This window comes from Cavia porcellus, unplaced genomic scaffold (assembly GCF_034190915.1).
Source record: "Cavia porcellus strain 051 isolate PalLab524CR breed Dunkin Hartley unplaced genomic scaffold, mCavPor4.1 scaffold_58, whole genome shotgun sequence".
Taxonomy (NCBI): domain Eukaryota; kingdom Metazoa; phylum Chordata; class Mammalia; order Rodentia; family Caviidae; genus Cavia; species Cavia porcellus.
In genome coordinates, this window is record NW_026947541.1 from 696377 (window position 1) to 707792 (window position 11416).

Sequence of the window (11416 nt, forward strand, 5' to 3'; positions counted from 1 at the left end):
GAGGGTCTGAATTACGATAGGCAGTGAGTGGCAATGTAGGATGGAGAAAAGCACCGCGCGGTGGTCAGCATGGGGAGGTCAGGGAACATGCAGTGGCAATGTAGGATAGGTTTCTGAAAAACATCGCGGGGTGGTGCGCATTGTATGGGTGTGTGTTACATTAGATTCACTAGTAGGAGTGAGAAAAACATCACGGGGTGGTGCGCATTGTATGGGTGTCTGTTACATTACATTCACTAATAGGAGTGAGAAAAACATCACGTGGTGGTGCGCATTGTATGGGTGTGTGTTACATTACATTCACTAGTAGGAGTGAGAAAAACATCACGGGGTGGTGCGCATTGTATGCGTGTGTGTTACATTACATTCACTAGTAGGAGTGAGAAAAACATCACGGGTTGGTGCGCATTGTATGGGTGTGTGTTACATTACATTCACTAATAGGAGTGAGAAAAACATCACGGGGTGGTGCGCATTGTATGGGTGTGTGTTACATTACATTCACTAGTAGGAGTGACAAAAACAACACGGGGTGGTGCGCATTGTATGGGTGTGTGTTACATTACATTCACTACTAGGAGTGAGAAAAACATCACGGGGTGGTGTGAATCGGAGGGTCTGAATTAGGATAGGCAGAGAGTGGCAATGTAGGATGGAGAAAAGCACCGCGGGGTGGTCAGCATGGGGAGGTCAGGGAACATGCAGTGGCAATGTAGGATAGGTTTCTGAAAAACATCGCGGGGTGGTGCGCATTGTATGGGTGTGTGTTACATTACATTCACTAATAGGAGTGAGGAAAACATCACCGGGTGGTGCGCATTTTATGGGTGTGTGTTACATTACATTCAGTAGTAGACGTGAGAAAAACACGGGGTGGTGCGCATTGTATGGGTGTGTGTTACATTTCATTCACTAGTAGGAGTGAGAAAAACAACACGGGTTGCTGCGCATTGTATGGGTGTGTGTTACATTACATTCACTAATAGGAGTGAGAAAAACATCACCGGGTGGTGCGCATTGTATGGGTGTGTGTTACATTACATTCACTAGTAGGAGTGAGAAAAACATCACGGGGTGGTGCGCATTGTATGGGTGTGTGTCACATTACATTTACTAGTAGGAGTGAGAAAAACATCACGGGGTGGTGCGCATTGTATGGGTGTGTCTTACATTACATTCACTAATAGGAGTGAGAAAAACATCAAGGGGTGGTGCGCATTGTATGGCTGTGTGTTACATTACATACACTAGTAGCAGTGAGAAAAACATCACGGGGTGGTGCGCATTGTATGGGTGTGTGTTACATTACATTCACTAGTAGGAGTGAGAAAAACATCACGGGGTGGTGAGCATTGTATGGGTGTGTGTTACATTACATTCACTAGTAGGAGTGAGAAAAACATCACGGTGTGGTGCGCATTGTATGGGTGTGTGTTACATTACATTCACTAGTAGGAGTGAGAAAAACATCACTGGGTGATGGGCATTGTATGGGTGTGTGTTACATTAGATTCACTAGTAGGAGTGAGAAAAACATCACGGGGTGGTGCGCATTGTATGGTTGTGTGTTACATTACATTCACTAATAGGAGTGAGAAAAACATCACGGGGTGGTGCGCATTGTATGGGTGTGTGTTACATTACATTCACTAGTAGGAGTGAGAAAAACATCACGGGGTGGTGCGCATTGTATGGGTGTGTGTTACATTACATTCACTAGTAGGAGTGAGAAAAACTTCACTGGGTGGTGGGCATTGTATGGGTGTGTGTTACATTAGATTCACTAGTAGGAGTGAGAAAAACATCACGGGGTGGTTCGCATTGTATGGGTGTGTGTTACATTACATTCACTAATAGGAGTGAGAAAAACATCACGGGGTGGTGCGCATTGTATGGGTGTGTGTTACATTACATTCACTAGTAGGAGTGAGAAAAACATCACGGGGTGGTGCGCATTGTATGGGTGTGTGTTACATTACATTCACTAGTAGGAGTGAGAAAAACATCACGGGGTGGTGCGCATTGTATGGGTGTGTGTTACATTACATTCACTACTAGGAGTGAGAAAAACATCACGGGGTGGTGTGAATTGGAGGGTCTGAATTAGGATAGGCAGTGAGTGGCAATGTAGGATGGAGAAAAGCACCGCGGTGTGGTCAGCATGGGGAGGTCAGGGAACATGCAGTGGCAATGTAGGATAGGTTTCTGAAAAACATCGCGGGGTGGTGCGCATTGTATGGGTGTGTGTTACAATAGATTCACTAGTAGGAGTGAGAAAAACATCACGGGGTGGTGCGCATTGTATGGGTGTGTGTTACATTACATTCCCTAGTAGGAGTGAGAAAAACATCACGGGGTGGTGCGCATTGTATGGGTGTGTGTTACATTACATTCACTAGTAGGAGTGAGAAAAACATCACGGGGTGGTGCGCATTGTATGGGTGTGTGTTACATTACATTCACTAGTAGGAGTGAGAAAAACATCACGGGGTGGTGCGCATTGTATGGGTGTGTGTTAAATTACATTCACTAGTAGGGGTGAGAAAAACATCACGGGGTGGTGCGCATTGTATGGGTGTGTGTTACATTACATTCTCTAATAGGAGTGAGAAAAACATCACGGGGTGGTGCGCATTGTATGGGTGTGTGTTACATTACATTCACTAGTAGGAGTGAGAAAAATATCACGGGGTGGTGCGCATTGTATGGGTGTGTGTTACATTACATTCACTAGTAGGAGTGAGAAAAACATCACAGTTTGATGCGTATTGTATGGGTGTGTTACATTACATTCACTACTAGGAGTGAGAAAAACATCACGGGGTGGTGTGAATCGGAGGGTCTTAATTAGGATAGGCAGTGATTTGCAATGTAGGATGGAGAAAAGCACCGCGGGGTGGTCAGCATGGGGAGGTAAGGGAACATGCAGTGGCGATTTAGGATACGTTTCTGAAAAACATCGCGGGGTGGTGCGCATTGTATGGGTGTGTGTTACATTAGATTCACTAGTAGGAGTGAGAAAAACATCACGGGATGGTGCGCATTGTATGCGTGTGTGTTACATTACATTCACTAGTAGGAGTGAGAAAAACATCACGGGGTGGTGTGAATCGGAGGGTCTGAATTAGCATAGGCAGTGAGTGGCAATGTAGTATGGAGAAAAGCACCGCGGGTGGTCAGCATGGGGAGGTCAGGGAACATTCAGTGGCAATGTAGGATAGGTTTCTGAAAAACATCGCGGGGTGGTGCGCATTGTATGGGTGTGTGTTACAATACATTCACTAGTAGGAGTGAGAAAAACATCACGGGCTGGTGCGCATTGTATGGGTGTGTGTTACTTTACATTCACTAGTAGGAGTGAGAAAAACATCACGGGGTGGTGCGCATTGTATGGGTGTGTGTTACATTAGATTCACTAGTAGGAGTGAGAAAAACATCACGGGGTGTTGCGCATTGTATGGGTGTGTGTTACATTACATTCACTAGTAGGAGTGAGAAAAACATCACGGGGTGGTGCGCATTGTATGGGTGTGTGTTACATTACCTTCACTAGTAGGAGTGAGAAAAACATCACGGGGTGGTGCGCATTGTATGGGTGTGTGTTACATTACATTCACTACTAGGAGTGAGAAAAACATCCCGGGGTGGTGCGCATTGTATGGGTGTGTGTTACATTACATTCACTACTAGGAGTGAGAAAAACATCACGGGGTGGTGTGAATCGGATGGTCTGAATTAGGATAGGCAGTGAGTGGCAATGTAGGATGGAGAAAAGCACCGCGGGCTGGTCAGCGTGGGGAGGTCAGGGAACATGCAGTGGCAATGTAGGATAGGTTTCTGAAAAACATCGCGGGGTGGTGCGCATTGTATGGGTGTGTATTACATTAGATTCACTAGTAGGAGTGAGAAAAACATCCCTGGGTGGTGCGCATTGTATGGGTGTGTGTTACAATACATTCACTAGTAGGAGTGAGAAAAACATCACGGGGTGGTGCGCATTGTATGGGTGTGTGTTACATTACATTCACTACTACGAGTGAGAAAAACATCACGGGGTGATGTGAATTGGAGGGTCTGAATTAGGATAGGCAGTGAGTGGCAATGTAGGATGGAGAAAAGCACCGCGGTGTGGTCAGCATGGGGAGGTCAGGGAACATGCAGTGGCAATGTAGGATAGGTTTCTGAAAAACATAGCGGGGTGGTGCGCATTGTATGGGTGTGTGTTACATTAGATTCACTAGTAGGAGTGAGAAAAACATCACGGGGTGGTGCGCATTGTATGGGTGTGTGTTACATTACATTCACTAGTAGGAGTGAGAAAAACATCACGGGGTGGTGCGCATTGTATGGGTGTGTGTTACATTACATTCACTAGTATGAGTGAGAAAAACATCACGTGGTGGTCGCATTGTATGGGTGTGTGTTACATTACATTCACTAGTAGGAGTGAGAAAAACATCACGGGGTGGTGCGCATTGTATGGGTGTGTGTTACATTACATTCACTAGTAGGAGTGAGAAAAACATCACGGGGTGGTGTGAATCGGAGGGTCTGAATTAGCATAGGCAGTGAGTGGCAATGTAGGATGGAGAAAAGCACCGCGGGTGGTCAGCATGGGGAGGTTAGGGAACATTCAGTGGCAATGTAGGATAGGTTTCTGAAAAACATCGCGGGGTGGTGCGCATTGTATGGGTGTGTGTTACAATACATTCACTAGTAGGAGTGAGAAAAACATCACGGGCTGGTGCGCATTGTATGGGTGTGTGTTACATTACATTCACTAGTAGGAGTGAGAAAAACATCACGGGGTGGTGCGCATTGTATGGGTGTGTGTTACATTAGATTCACTAGTAGGAGTGAGAAAAACATCACGGGGAGTTGCGCATTGTATGGGTGTGTGTTACATTACATTCACTAGTAGGAGTGAGAAAAACATCACGGGGTGGTGCGCATTGTATGGGTGTGTGTTACATTACCTTCACTAGTAGGAGTGAGAAAAACATCACGGGGTGGTGCGCATTGTATGGGTGTGTGTTACATTACATTCACTACTAGGAGTGAGAAAAACATCCCGGGGTGGTGCGCATTGTATGGGTGTGTGTTACATTACATTCACTACTAGGAGTGAGAAAAACATCACGGGGTGGTGTGAATCGGATGGTCTGAATTAGGATAGGCAGTGAGTGGCAATGTAGGATGGAGAAAAGCACCGCGGGCTGGTCAGCGTGGGGAGGTCAGGGAACATGCAGTGGCAATGTAGGATAGGTTTCTGAAAAACATCGCGGGGTGGTGCGCATTGTATGGGTGTGTGTTACATTAGATTCACTAGTAGGAGTGAGAAAAACATCCCTGGGTGGTGCGCATTGTATGGGTGTGTGTTACATTACATTCACTAGTAGGAGTGAGAAAAACATCACGGGGTGGTGCGCATTGTATGGGTGTGTGTTACATTACATTCTCTAGTAGGAGTGAGAAAAACATCAAGGGGTGCTGCGCATTGTATGGGTGTGTGTTACATTGCATTCACTACCAGGAGTGAGAAAAACATCACGGGGTGGTGTGAATCGGATGGTCTGAATTAGGATAGGCAGTGAGTGGCAATGTAGGATGGAGAAAAGCACCGCGGGGTGGTCAGCGTGGGGAGGTCAGGGAACATGCAGTGGCAATGTAGGATAGGTTCCTGAAAAACATCGCGGGGTGGTGCGCATTGTATGGCTGTGTGTTACATTACATTCTCTAATAGGAGTGAGAAAAACATCACGGGTTGCTGTGTATTGTATGGGTGTGTGTTACATTACATTCACTAGTAGGAGTGAGAAAATCATCACGGGGTGGTGCGCATTGTATGGGTGTGTGTTACATTACATTCACTAGTAGGACTGAGAAAAACATCACGGAGTGGTGCGCATTGTATTGGTGTGTGTTGCATTACATTCACTACTAGGAGTGAGAAAAACATCACGGGGTGATGTGAATTGGAGGGTCTGAAATAGGATAGGCAGTGAGTGGAAATGTAGGATGGAGAAAAGCACCGCGGTGTGGTCAGCATGGGGAGGTCAGGGAACATGCAGTGGCAATGTAGGATAGGTTTCTGAAAAACATCGCGGGGTTGTGCGCATTGTATTGGTGTGTGATACATTAGATTCACTAGTAGGAGTGAGAAAAACATCACGGGGTGGTGCGCATTGTATGGGTGTGTGTTACATTACATTCACTAGTAGGAGTGAGAAAAACATCACGGGTGGTGCGCATTGTATGGGTGTGTGTTACATTACATTCACTAATAGGAGTAAGAAAAACATCACGGTGTGGTGCGCATTGTATGTGTGTGTGTTACATTACATTCATTGTTAGAAGTGAGAAAAACATCACGGGGTGGTGCGCATTGTATGGGTGTGTGTTACATTACATTCACTACTAGGAGTGAGAAAAACATCACGGGGTGGTGTGAATCGGAGTGTCTGAATTAGGATAGGCAGTGAGTGGCAATGGAGGATGGAGAAAAGCACCGCGGGGTGGTCAGCATGGGGAGGTCAGGGAACATGCAGTGGCAATGTAGGATAGGTTTCTGAAAAACATCGCGGGGTGGTGCGCATTGTATGGGTGTGTGTTACATTACATTCACTAGTAGGAGTGAGAAAAACATCACGGGGTGGTGCGCATTGTATGGGTGTGTGTTACATTATATTCTCTAGTAGGAGTGAGAAAAACATCAAGGGGTGCTGCGCATTGTATGGGTGTGTGTTACATTGCATTCACTACCAGGAGTGAGAAAAACATCACGGGGTGGTGTGAATCGGATGGTCTGAATTAGGATAGGCAGTGAGTGGCAATGTAGGATGGAGAAAAGCACCGCGGGGTGGTCAGCGTGGGGAGGTCAGGGAACATGCAGTGGCAATGTAGGATAGGTTTCTGAAAAACATCGCGGGGTGGTGCGCATTGTATGGCTGTGTGTTACATTACATTCTCTAATAGGAGTGAGAAAAACATCACGGGTTGCTGCGTATTGTATGGGTGTGTGTTACATTACATTCACTAGTAGGAGTGAGAAAAACATCACGGGGTCTTGCGCATTGTATGGGTGTGTGTTACATTACATTCACTAGTAGGAGTGAGAAAAACATCACGGGGTGGTGCGCATTGTATGGGTGTGTGTTACATTACATTCACTAGTAGGAGTGAGAAAAACATCACGGGGTGGTGCGCATTGTATGGGTGTGTGTTACATTACATTCACTAGTAGGAGTGAAAAAAACATCACGAGGTGGTGCGCATTGTATGGGTGTGTGTTACATTACATTCACTAGTAGGAGTGAGAAAAGCATCACGGGGTGGTGCGCATTGTATGGGTGTGTGTTACATTACATTCACTACTAGGAGTGAGAAAAACATCACGGGGTGGTGTGAATCGGAGGGTCTGAATTAGGATAGGCAGTGAGTGGCAATGTAGGATGGAGAAAAGCACCGCGGGGTGGTCAGCATTTGGAGGTCAGGGAACATGTAGTGGCAATGTAGGATAGGTTTCTGAAAAACATCGCGGGGTGGTGCGCATTGTATGGGTGTGTGTTACATTAGATTCACTAGTAGGAGTGAGAAAAACATCACTGGGTGGTGCGCATTGTATGGGTGTGTGTTACATTACATTCACTAGTAGGAGTGAGAAAAACATCACGGGGTGGTGCGCATTGTATGGGTCTGTGTTACATTACATTCACTAGTAGGACTGAGAAAAACATCACGGAGTGGTGCGCATTGTATTGGTGTGTGTTGCATTACATTCACTACTAGGAGTGAGAAAAACATCACGGGGTGATGTGAATTGGAGGGTCTGAATTAGGATAGGCAGTGAGTGGAAATGTAGGATGGAGAAAAGCACCGCGGTGTGGTCAGCATGGGGAGGTCAGGGAACATGCAGTGGCAACGTAGGATAGGTTTCTGAAAAACATCGCGGGGTGGTGCGCATTGTATTCGTGTGTGATACATTAGATTCACTAGTAGGAGTGAGAAAAACATCACGGGTTGGTGCGCATTGTATGGGTGTGTGTTACATTACATTCACTAGTAGGAGTGAGAAAAACATCACGGGTGGTGCGCATTGTATGGGTGTGTGTTACATTACATTCACTAATAGGAGTAAGAAAAACATCACGGTGTGGTGCGCATTGTATGTGTTTGTGTTACATTACATTCATTGTTAGAAGTGAGAAAAACATCACGGGGTGGTGCGCATTGTATGGGTGTGTGTTACATTACATTCACTACTAGGAGTGAGAAAAACATCACGGGGTGGTGTGAATCGGAGTGTCTGAATTAGGATAGGCAGTGAGTGGCAATGGAGGATGGAGAAAAGCACCGCGGGGTGGTCAGCATGGGGAGGTCAGGGAACATGCAGTGGCAATGTAGGATAGGTTTCTGAAAAACATCGCGGGGTGGCGCGCATTGTATGGGTGTGTGTTACGTTAGATTCACTAGTAGGAGTGAGAAAAACATCACGGGGTGGTGTGCATTGTATGGGTGTGTGTTACATTACATTCACTAATAGGAGTGAGAAAAACATCCCGGGGTGGTGCGCATTGTATGGGTGTGTGTTACATTGCATTCACTACTAGGAGTGAGAAAAACATCACGGGGTGCTGTGAATCGGAGGGTCTGAAATAGGATAGGCAGTGATAGGCAATGTAGGAGGGAGAAAAGAACCGCGGGGTGGTCAGCATGGGGAGGTAAGGGAACATGCAGTGGCAATGTAGGATAGGTTTCTGAAAAACATCGCGGGGTGGTGCGCATTGTATGGGTGTGTGTTACATTAGATTCACTAGTAGGAGTGAGAAAAACATCACGGGGTGGTGCGCATTGTATGGGTGTGTGTTACATTACATTCACTAGTAGGAGTGAGAAAAACATCGCGGGGTGGTGCGCATTGTATGGGTGTGTGTTACATTACATTCACTAGTAGGAGTGAGAAAAACATCAAGGGGTGCTGCGCATTGTATGGGTGTGTGTTACATTACATTCACTACTAGGAGTGAGAAAAACATCACGGGGTGGTGTGAATCGGATGGTCTGAATTAGGATAGGCAGTGAGTGGCAATGTAGGATGGAGAAAAGCACCACGGGGTGGTCAGCGTGGGGAGGTCAGGGAACATGCAGTGACAATGTAGGATACGTTTCTGAAAAACATCGCGGGGTGGTGCGCTTTGTATGGGTGTGTGTTACATTAGATTCACTAGTAGGAGTGAGAAAAACATCACTGGGTGGTGCGCATTGTATGGGTGTGTGTTACATTACATTCACTAGTAGGAGTGAGAAAATCATCACGGGGTGGTGCGCATTGTATGGGTGTGTGTTACATTACATTCACTAGTAGGAGTGAGAAAAACATCACAGGGTGGTGCGCATTGTATGGGTGTGTGTTACATTACATTCACTACTAGGAGTGAGAAAAACATCACGGGGTGATGTGAATTGGAGGGTCTGAATTAGGATAGGCAGTGAGTGGCAATGTAGGATGGAGAAAAGCACCGCGTTGTGGTCAGCATGGGGAGGTCAGGGAACATGCAGTGGCAATGTAGGATAGGTTTCTGAAAAACATCGCGGGGTGGTGCGCATTGTATGGGTGTGTGTTACATTAGATTCACTAGTAGACGTGAGAAAAACATCACGGGGTGGTGCGCATTGTATGGGTGTGTGTTACATTACATTCATAGTAGGAGTGAGAAAAACATCACGGGGTGGTGCGCATTGTATGGGTGTGTGTTACATTACATTCACTAGTAGGAGTGAGAAAAACATCACGGGGTGGTGCGCATTGTATGGGTGTGTGTTACATTACATTCACTAGTAGGAGTGAGAAAAACATCATGGGGTGGTGCGCATTGTATGGGTGTGTGTTACATTACATTCACTAGTAGGAGTGAGAAAAACATCACGGGGTGGTGCGCATTGTATGGGTGTGTGTTACATTACATTCACTAGTATGAGTGAGAAAAACATCACGGGGTGGTCGCATTGTATGGGTGTGTGTTACATTACATTCACTACTAGGAGTGAGAAAAACATCACGGGCTGGTGCGCATTGTATGGGTGTGTGTTACATTACATTCACTAGTAGGAGTGAGAAAAACATCACGGGGTGGTGCGCATTGTATGGGTGTGTGTTACATTACATTCACTACTAGGAGTGAGAAAAACATCACGGGGTGGTGTGAATCGGAGGGTCTGAATTAGGATAGGCAGTGATAGGCAATATAGGATGGAGAAAAGCACCGCGGGGTGGACAGCATGGGGAGGAAAGGGAACATGCAGTGGCAATTTAGGATACGTTTCTGAAAAACATCGTGGGGTGGTGCGCATTGTATGGGTGTGTGTTACATTAGATTCACTAGTAGGAGTGAGAAAAACATCACGGGGTGGTGCACATTGTATGCGTGTGTGTTACATTACATTCACTAGTAGGAGTGAGAAAAACATCACGGGGTGGTGTGAATGGAAGGGTCTGAATTAGCATAGGCTGTGAGTGGCAATGTAGGATGGAGAAAAGCACCGCGGGGTGGTCAGCATGGGGAGGTCAGGGAACATGCAGTGGCAATGTAGGATAGGTTTCTGAAAAACATCGCGGGGTGGTGCGCATTGTATGGGTGTGTGTTACATTAGATTCACTAGTAGGAGTGAGAAAAACATCACGGGGTGGTGCGCATTGTATGGGTGTGTGTTACATTACATTCACTAGTAGGAGTGAGAAAAACATCACGGGGTGGTGCGCATTGTATGGGTGTGTGTTACATTACATTCTCTAGTAGGAGTGAGAAAAACATCAAGGGGTGCTGCGCATTGTATGGGTGTGTGTTACATTACATTCACTACCAGGAGTGAGAAAAACATCACGGGGTGGTGTGAATCGGATGGTCTGAATTAGGATAGGCAGTGAGTGGCAATGTAGGATGGAGAAAAGCACCGCAGGGTGGTCAGCGTGGGGAGGTCAGGGAACATGCAGTGGCAATGTAGGATAGGTTTCTGAAAAACATCGCGGGGTGGTGCGCATTGTATGGCTGTGTGTTACATTACATTCTCTAATAGGAGTGAGAAAATCATCACGGGTTGCTGCGTATTGTATGGGTGTGTGTTACATTACATTCACTAGTAGGAGTGAGAAAAACATCACGGGGTCTTGCGCATTGTATGGGTGTGTGTTACATTACATTCACAAGTAGGAGTGAGAAAAACATCACGGGGTGGTGCGCATTGTCTGGGTGTGTGTTACATTACATTCAGTAGTAGGAGTGAGAAAAACATCACGGGGTGGTGCGCATTGTATGGGTGTGTGTTACATTACATTCACTAGTAGGAGTGAAAAAAACATCATGAGGTGGTGCGCATTGTATGGGTGTGTGTTACATTACATTCACTAGTAGGAGTGAGA